Genomic DNA, 9953 nt, shown 5'->3' with positions numbered 1-9953 from the left:
GAGTCTAAAATTCAAGAGAAGAATATGGGTTACAGACATGAATTTGGAAGTCATCAGGACTGCATTGATATGTACAACAATGAGATCACCCAGGGAATGCATAAAGATATATAGAAAAACTAGAGGAAAGCAGGGGATGGGAAGGTTGGAAAGGGAAGGGGAATAGAAGAGAAAGACAAGGGGAGGAAAGAAAGAAGTGAAGACAGAAGACTCAGGAATTGTTTTCTAAATTTAGACTCGATACTGCCTGGGTAACAACTTAATTCACAATACATCAGAAGAATGTTTCTCTTTATGTCTGCAGTTTTGCTTGCTTTATTTTAAAATAGTATAGTATTTTGTATTATTAACTTTTTTAATTTAATGAGAGAATAAGGAATCATTAAAGGCTGAGTGAATTAAAATATTCATGCACCATGCATTTAAATGATTTCTGGATTAGAAAAATAATATTTAATAGTTTCATATGCTAATATGAAGGAAGCAAAGGGAAGTCACATTTATTTTTCATCTATTCTGTGGCAGTGATCTAAGTGCTTTACATGCATTACCTTTTTAACCTTCTCAGTAAAGTTATAAGGTGGCATTATTTTCTTCATTTTGCCGAAGGCGACGAGGCTAAGTAGCTAGTCTATGGAAAATTTCAAAGTCAAGTGGAATATGAATTAATGTTTCCCCAGCTCCAAAGCCTACAATTTTTCTTATGTGCCGCAATGGTTTCCATACAACCATTTTATATTTATTATAAGGAAATGCAGTACATATATGAGTGTACTCATTTAAACACATTATCACGTGATTTTTTTAGATATGAGATTGAAGCCCATAGCATATTGAGGGTGAAGATTTGAAAAACACCTCTCTGAACTGATATAGCCAGGATATTTAAAACTTATAAAAGAAGATATTAGCTTTTGAGTAACTTCCATATTGTTTTCCACAGTGGCTGCACCAATTTGCAATTTCACCAACAGTGTATGAGGCTTCCCCCTTTCCACATCCTCACCAACACTTGTTTGTTGATTTGAGGATAGCAATTCTGACTGCCTAACCACTATGTTGTACACCTGAAGCTAATATAAAATGTTAAATATCAACTGTAATTGAAAAAAGTATTCTTGGTGATCATTCAAAAAAATAAGATTTTAGCAATAATCACATTTTTGGCCTAAGTCTATTAAGCACATTTAAGAAGCCTTATGGATTCCCCATGACTTTTTTTGCACTGTTTTCTATTGCAACCTTGCACTGTAAGCTCCAGTAACTACAATGTTGTCAGCTGAGCTCAAAGATGAATGGATAGCAGATCTTTTCAGTGAAACTGACTCCTTCAGAGCAGTGGTTCTCATTGGAATGCAGGCATACGAAAAAAATTGTATTTAAAAATGAAAAAGAAGGTAAAAACGCAGCATGCTAGCTCACTTTATTCTAGAATTAGTCTATCACAAAGAATGCTTGAGTGAGAATAACACTAATAATACTAATATTGTTAGCACACCAATAATGCTAACATAATTATATTATTTTAGTATAATTTTGTAATAGCACTAATGTTTTTAGTACTAGTACATGAATATTAATAATATAACAAGTAGAAGGAACTAATTACAACAGAATCTCAAGTGATCTTGAACTCTAGCTACAAAAGAAATATGAAAAATTCTGACTGTTACCATGTTGGTTTTGGTGACCTCAATATGAAGCAACTTCGTTTTTAGAACTCTTTGTGTGTGTGTGGGGGGGGTTATTTTGTTTGTTTTTTTAAATATACTTTATTGATTTTTTTACAGAGAGGAAGGGAGAAGGACAGAGAGCCAGAAACACCGATGAGAGAGAAACACCAATCAGCCGCCTCCCGCACACCCGCCACCGGGGATGTGCCCGCAACCAAGGCACATGCCCTTGACCGGAATCGAACCCGGGACCCCCAAGTCCGCAGGCTGACGCTCTATCCACTGAGCAAAACCAGCCAGGGCTAGAACTCTTTGTTTTAATTTTATAGTTTACAAAGGAAAATATGCCATGAACTTACCTTATGTTTCACTTGGACAGGTCAATTTCAAGTCATTGGAAGGGTCCTAGCAGTGTTTTCACATGCTCATAAGTGTTTATACATTTCCCCAAAATAAGATATATTAAATTCAGTTAAGATCACTGTTGCTTTCTATTCCAATCCCCATTGCTACCCCGACTCCCACACAAATACCTATACTCACCCCATAATGTAGAGACTATGGGCATGTTTGGCACCTGCCTAAGGCAACGCTATATCGGAGATATATTTGGTTTGGGTTTAGTGAACCAGGCTAGAACCAGAACATAGAAGTCTGGCACATAGGACAATCATTTATTTTTTAATTCTTTCTCACCTTTCAAGCATGTTTGGTAAATTTAATCGCAATTACCCTTGTAGATCAAGAAGGAAATGATAAGCAGACAACATATACTTAAATTTCCTAATCAGTTCCCCCAAGTTAAAGTTTCCTATTTTCTATATTTTATGGGAAACAGGAGATTTTTTTCAGTGAGATAAGCAGCTTTAATCTGTATGTTGAAAGATGAGGTCAGAATAGGCAAAAAGGCCCTAGCTAGAGTGTCGCCTATGGACTAAAGGGTCCCAGGTTCGATTCCAGCCAAGGACACATGCCTGGGTTTCGGGCTCGATACCCCCCAGTAGGGGGCGGGCAGGAGGCAGCCAATCAATGATTCTCCCTCACCATTGATGTTTCTTTCTATCCCTTTCCCCTCCTCTCTAAAATCAATAAAAATATTTTTTAAAAAGAATAGGGAAAAAGATTAGGTCAGTTTTAGCTTTGCAGAAAGCAAACAAAATCTGAAAAACAGTAGAAATGTGTATTCATCTGAGACCTCATAAGAATGATATACTATTAGTAGTAAAGATATGATAGCTTATAAGAAAGGTATTGATTGTCTTGTGAAATAAATGAGCTTAAATTTTCATTTAGTTTATTACTGGAGTGATCATTTCTTTAACACTAGTATAACTTTCATGCTCTACTGATACTTGCAGAAGCTTTTATTTTTTCTGGAATATTTTAATGGACCAAAACAGTTTCTCCCTAAAAGTATAATAGCAACAATTCTTATCTTTGAAAATGAACAGCCAAAAATACATACAATGAGTATGTGTTTTAACCAAGGTATTAACAATTGTATTTTTAAGGAAAATCTCATTAATTTAATGATTGTATTGAGAATTTCATTTTTTTAAAAGTCATGTATTTGGGAACCTTACCTATTCTTAGCACAATGCAATACTTACCTTTTTTCAACTTATCTAGAAATAAAATCAAAACTTATTTTATTTTCTAAAATGCTAGTCTTACTATAGCTTCTGCTCAATATTATATCATTTTTCTACATAAAACCTGCAGGTTCAGTAACCGTACTTAGTTTAGTATTAAAATTAGTCATTTCACCTTATATTTGGATTGTGCTTAATAGTTTGTAATGTATTTTAACATATCATTTCTCTTGATATTATGAATATGTTAGGAGTTATTTAAGCCTATTATTGTGTTATCCCTAAAATGGCAAAAGCATGATTCTGATTTATTTTCCAGTAGTTATACTATGATCTGTGATCACAAATCATACTGAAAACACTATTAGATTTCCACACACATTACAACAAATATGAGCAAGAGTGTGGGGGAACTTAAATAATTCCAATATTATTTTTTAATTGGAATTTATTATTTTATTATAAAAGAAAGAAGTTCTTACATATAAACAGCATTATTGTAAACATGTAAGGCAATATGATTAATATATACAATTTTTGTAGCTAAATAAAATCAGTATGTATTGTCAAAGGAATTTTAGGGGTTTGTTTGACTGAAGAGAAGAAAGAAGGAAAAAGAAATTTGAAACATTACTTGGAGATGTCTTCTTACCTAAATGTTCCAAGAGTCACTGAACAGATTACTTCCAAGATACACGAAGAACTTCTTAATTAAGATTGTATTGATGCAGTGTATCTGCAGAGATAATTAAATAGAACACTAGTTTCTGCATGCAAAAACATACTTGTCTTGCCAGGAAAGTAATTGAGAAACAGTGGTGAGTAAGTGGCTCAACCTTGATACAGAAACTTTTATCAGAAGACTTTCTATCAGTTAAGGAAACTCTGAGAATTGGCCACTGACATATGGGTTGATCTAGCTCAGCGGTTCTCAACCTGTGGGTCGCGACCCCCTTTCACAGGGGTCGCCTAAGACCATTGGAAAACACATATATAATTACATATTGTTTTTGTGATGCTGTTTTTGTGATGCTTTAATTATGTTCAAGTTGTAACAATGAAAATACCTCCTGCATATCAGGTATTTACATTACGATTCATAACAGTAGCAAAATTACAGTTATGAAGTAGCAACGAAAATAATTTTATGGTTGGGGGTCACCACAACATGAGGAACTGTATTAAAGGGTCACGGCATTAGGAAGGTTGAGAACCACTGGTCTAGCTTCTGTTTGTGTTTTAATTGAACACTCAAAAAGATGCATAGTAAAATAAATGTGTATTTCTCCCCATGTGTTCACTCTAAAAGAAAAAGATAAGCTAATCGGATTACAAAATCAACTGCAAGTTGATGCTTTATTCACTTGGTACTAATCAGTTTTATGATGATGCTTACTTACCCTTCTTTAAACAATCACTGAACTACTAAATTGTACTTTTTTATTTTAAAATAAAATTACTTTCACATGTTTGCATTCCATTGATAATTATTTCTCTGAAGGAGTCACTCCCACTGAAAAGATCTGACATCCATTCATTATTGAGTTATGGTAATAACATTGTAGTTACTGGAGCTTACAGTGCAAGGTTGCAATAGAAAATAGGAGAAAGGAAATCCTAGGGAAACTGCCAGCCTTCTTAAATGTGTCTGAAAGACTTATACCAAGAATGTGTTTATTGCTTTGCTGTATATAATATTCTTTATATCCTTGTAACCATACAAGAATTAAGAAAAAAATTAATTTGTCTTTGTTAGAAGAGCACAAAGACATTGAGACAGATTTTCAAAAGTTTTACTATATCAGTACCAAATGACTCCAGATGAAGTTAGACAGGTTTACCCAAGAGCATATATGATCCCAGGAATATATTCTGGCATATGTGGGGAAAAACAAAACTTAATTTAAAACATCTGCACTGACCCTAAACACTTCATAACACTGATAGTAGTTGAGCTACTAGTATTTGAGGATAGAGTTCAAAGGAAGGATTAGCCAGGAGTAGAGAAGATGAACTTTAGTAAGTAAGCAAATTCCTCCTTTCAGGAGTTTATGGGTTCAACACCCATGCCATTGCCCAGTGAAAAAGTGTAAAAAAAGGTGTGAAAAATTATTAGAGAGGAACATTTTTCAGAATTGCAGGATAAGGACCTCTAAAATCTGTTTTTCCTTCAAAGCAATGAGAGCACTAATTTAAAACGTTGAAATTAACATTTTCAAAACTACAAAGTTAACCAAAGGCTTCCAACAACCTGAGGACCATTTATTTAAAAATCACACAACAAAAAACAAACAAACAAATAAAAACAGCTAAATATCAGTAAGAACAGCAAGGACCTTATCCCATTTTGACTTGCTCTATCCCCTTCCCTCTCTGCCCAGCTCCATAATAACCTGGACCAGGAGCAGCCTTGCAGCCATGGTAACAATGAAACCAAGCAGCCTAGCAGCCCCTAGAGGTGACAAAACTGGGTTTGAAGCTCTTCAGAAAGCTTAATCCCATGTATTTTGTCTGTCTGGCAGCTCCCTGAAAAAGATCTGTTAACAGAGATTCTCTTTTTTCACTTGATCCAGAGTATATTCAGTGGGGAAAGCCTTATTACCAGGACATTTGTTGAAAACAATTGCTTAACATCTGAGCAGTGATAACAGTTGGGGCAAACAAGAGGGTAGCCTAAAAAGTAAAAGGAAGACCTGGAGAATGACATTTCATAGTTGGCTTTTAAAAGCTCCAAAATATTCTTGGGAATATACACAGCCCATACATCTGAAGGATTTTGCACATACCCAAGAAGACCTGAGAAAGCCCTAATCCAGTGATGGCAAGCCTTTTGAGCTCGGCGTGGCAGCATTTTGAAAAACCCTAACTTAACTCTGGTGCCATGTCACATATAGAAATTTTTTAATATTTGCAACCATAGTAAAACAAAGACTTATATTTTTGATATTTATTCTATATATTTAGATGCCATTTAACAAAGAAAAATCAACCAAAAAAATGAGTTTGCGTGTCACCTCTGACACGTATGTCATAGGGTTTGCCATCACTGCCCTAATCTCTCACCAGTGATGGGATTAAGAAGGTTGATGGACTCACCCAGAATTCACCTGTGGTTGAAATAAAGTTTTGAACACTCAGGGACTGAAGACTAAGGCACAGCTTTTAAAGTGCTTGAATGATGAAGGCATGTTTCAATACACACACACACACACACACACACAGCCCCTCTGAAAAGAGTAGGAGACATTGTTTCAAGGAAAGATTGATTTAAAGACAATCATTTTCTCTAGCAAGCTAAATGAGCCATGACTTCAGTGACTGCACATGGCAGAGTATATAGACTTTGAAGAATTATTACAAGAAAGTTGCAAAACAAACAGAATAAACAATAACAAATAGCAACAACATTTCTGGGAAAGATGGGAATTTTATTTCCACAATAGTCACATTATAAAATGTCCAGTTAAAAAAATAGTATAATACACACAAGGCAATAGGAAAGGATACGTCACACATAGGAAATAGAACAGTTAATAGAAACTGCCTGAGGAAGCCTAACTGTTAGACTTACTAAACAAAGACTTTTAATCAACTCTTCTACATATGTTTAAAAAAATTTTTTTTAATCCTATGTCTGAAGAATGAAAGGAAAGTTTGGGAATACTATGTCACCAAATAAAATATATCAATTAAAAGAAATTATAAAATAAATGAGTGAAATAGAATTTCTGGAGTTTAAAAGTAAAATAATTGAAATGAAAAATTTACTAGAAACAACAACAGATATGTGTGGGTGGAAGAAAGCATTTGTGAACTTAAAGGGAAATAAATTGAAATTATCCTGTGTGAAGTATTGAAAGAAAAAAAATGAATGAAAATAAAACCTCACAGATATGTGGGACAAAACTAGCATATGTATAATGAGAGTCAAGGAAGCGGGGAGAGAAAAGGGGGCAGAAAAAAACATTTGAAAGAGTAAGGTGGAAAAGTTCCCAAATTTGATGAAAATGATAATTCCAAGTATTAATTGCATGAATATTTGTCCTATAGCACATATAAATCTGTATGAATAAAAAAAGTATGGTATACCTACTTAACCATTCTCTCTGCAATGGAAAGAAAGGACATTTGTGTACATTACTAAATCAGACTTGCTCTATCTTAATGTGTAATTTATTGGCAAAAATCTATGAAAAGTATTTTAATTGACATAATGATTTTATTGAAAACAATGTATGTTAGATCATATAGCACTTAGAACTCTTTAGAGTTAGGAGTTCATGGTATGAACCTACATAATCTGACTTTGAATCCAAGACCTTCCCAATTCCACTAACATCAGTGAAAACATTCAGTGTTTCACCTGGAGCTTATAGGCATTAATATGGTAGTTTCCATTAAATCCATAATTGCAGTTTTAAAGATAAGCACTTGAAGAGCACATAGGTGGGATTGCTAACCTACCTTTTAACATGATGGTACTTTTCTGCAAGGAAACTCCTGATGAGGGATATTTGACGATATTAAGGTGCTAGGAAGACATAGGCAGAAAAGATACAATGGTAAAGACTGAGATGCAGAGAGAAAATCAGGAATCTGAGAAGTCATGGGGACCTTTAAAAGTATTAAATTAGATTACATTTATAATCAAAACTGTGAGAAGTGCACATAGGTGGGATTGCTAACCTACCTTTTAACATGATGGTACTTTTCTGCAAGGAAACTCCTGATGAGGGATATTTGACGATATTAAGGCGCTAGGAAGACATAGGCAGAAAAGATACAATGGTAAAGACTGAGATGCAGAGAGAAAATCAAAAAATCAATAAAATATATTTTTAAAAAAAGTATTAAATTAGATTACATTTATAATCAAAACTGTGAGAAGTGTGATGCCATCAAAATCAGAGAGTAACTATGATAGTACTTTGTATGTTAGGTTAATAAGTTTCTATTTGTGCTGAGTGCAATGGATAATAAATGGAGTATAAAGGAAACTATTTTCAGATTTGGATTTTAAAAAAATTCACTCTAGACAGCTGGAGGCAGTGGTGGTAATTGGTGTGGATGTTTTCCAACCCTCCAAATTCTTCCATCTTCCAGCCACAGCTCTTAGAACAACTTTGGGAAAGAAATGTTGCATCTGCTCTCTCCTCTAGAAATGGCCAATGTGCTCTGTAACAGAGCCAGAGTAGTTTCTTAACTTCCAGGATTTTGCTCTTTAGTTAAAATTGTTGTCAATCTAAAGCCTTTTTAACAGGAGGATCTTCAGTTTCTGATGAGTCATGTGACCACTGCACCTCCCTATGTATGCTCTTGAACAATATGGTCTGAGAACATAGGTTTTGACTGTCACCTCATTGGGACCATGTCATAGAAGAACAGCCAGGTTTATATAACTTTACCTGATGTTCTAGCAAAACCTTTATCAAGTGAAAGACATGAGTTTGCAACGGCACAATATGTGAATGAATTTCAGGGTAATGATGCACCTGTTGCACAAGAAATTAACAATTAACAATGCAGAAACATACCTAGAAAGTGCCAGCGTAGAGTGCACAGTCCAAACATGTCCAGAATTGCTGCTAAGAGATTTTCAATCTCTGTTTCCAGAAGTGGCCTCCAACAAACTAATGATTCCGATGTAACACAGAAAACTAAGAATGATATGACTATTTGGAGTGAGGAGGTAGACAATGAAAGAGAAATGCTCTTAAAAATGTTCATCAGTGGTGCTAGGGAAATATGCTACACTCTTTGAGCCAAAGGCTATTTGGCTGACTTTATTGACCCATCATTGGTTTGGTATTTTTGGATCAGACACAGTGGGACAAAAGTAGGTTTATAGTTGTTCCCATGGAAAATAATATAATAATTAATAAATAATAACACAAGAATAAAGTCTGTGTTTTGTGTACTCATAACTGTAAACCTACTTTTGCCCTATCCTGTATACAAACAACACTCTTTTGAAACAGATGAATGCTATCAACATTTAGGATTCTCTTTTGATGATCTTGGCTGCAGTAAAGTGATTCATCATAGTCTCTGGGGTACCCACATTGTTGTAGGAACTATCTTCACAAATGCAACACCAGAAAGCCATATTATAAAGAAATTAAATGGCAACCAGCAGCAATGCCAATTTATTTATTAGAAAAAGCATTATTCACACTGTCATCAAACCGAATGAAACGCCTGTTGCATTTCATTTAAATATTTGTGTGTTCTTAGATACTCTCACATTTTGTGTTCTTTTCTGTTGCAAAGACTTACTTTTTCCCTTTGGAATATGATGGTAAAGATGTTATGCTGTGGTGTGTGAAGTGGGAGAAGGTATTTTCATATTCTGGTCCCTCCTCCACTTCTACTCTTATTGCCAGAATGGGGAGTCAACCAGGTCTGCAGAAGCTATTAATTATGTTGGCATTATTTTGGGATTATTTCACTGTGCAAAGGGGTATATCTCAGGCCTATATAATTATTAATGTAACATAGGAAATTTTAAATTAACATAAATTAATGTCTCCAAATTCTCTTGGTCTTGCATTATTGAGCCTCATATCATCTGTGTTATTACTCTGGATGACATTTCAGCCTATTTTATACATCTTGTACCCAAAACCTCTATCCTATGATACAGTGGAATTTATGTACTATAATAGAACTGCAATACTGAAAATGAAAA

The 9953-nt window shown here is 34.5% G+C and overlaps 1 pseudogene; it reads left to right on the top strand.

The window, feature by feature from the left end:
* The first annotated feature begins 8426 nt into the window (after positions 1–8426).
* Positions 8427–9422, top strand: LOC102433078 (annotated as a pseudogene).
* Positions 9423–9953: the final 531 nt, after the last annotated feature.

Source organism: Myotis lucifugus, unplaced genomic scaffold, assembly GCF_000147115.1.
Source record: "Myotis lucifugus unplaced genomic scaffold, Myoluc2.0 scaffold_201, whole genome shotgun sequence".
NCBI classification, from domain to species: Eukaryota; Metazoa; Chordata; class Mammalia; order Chiroptera; family Vespertilionidae; genus Myotis; species Myotis lucifugus.
This window is presented reverse-complemented; position numbering and strand designations above follow the sequence as displayed.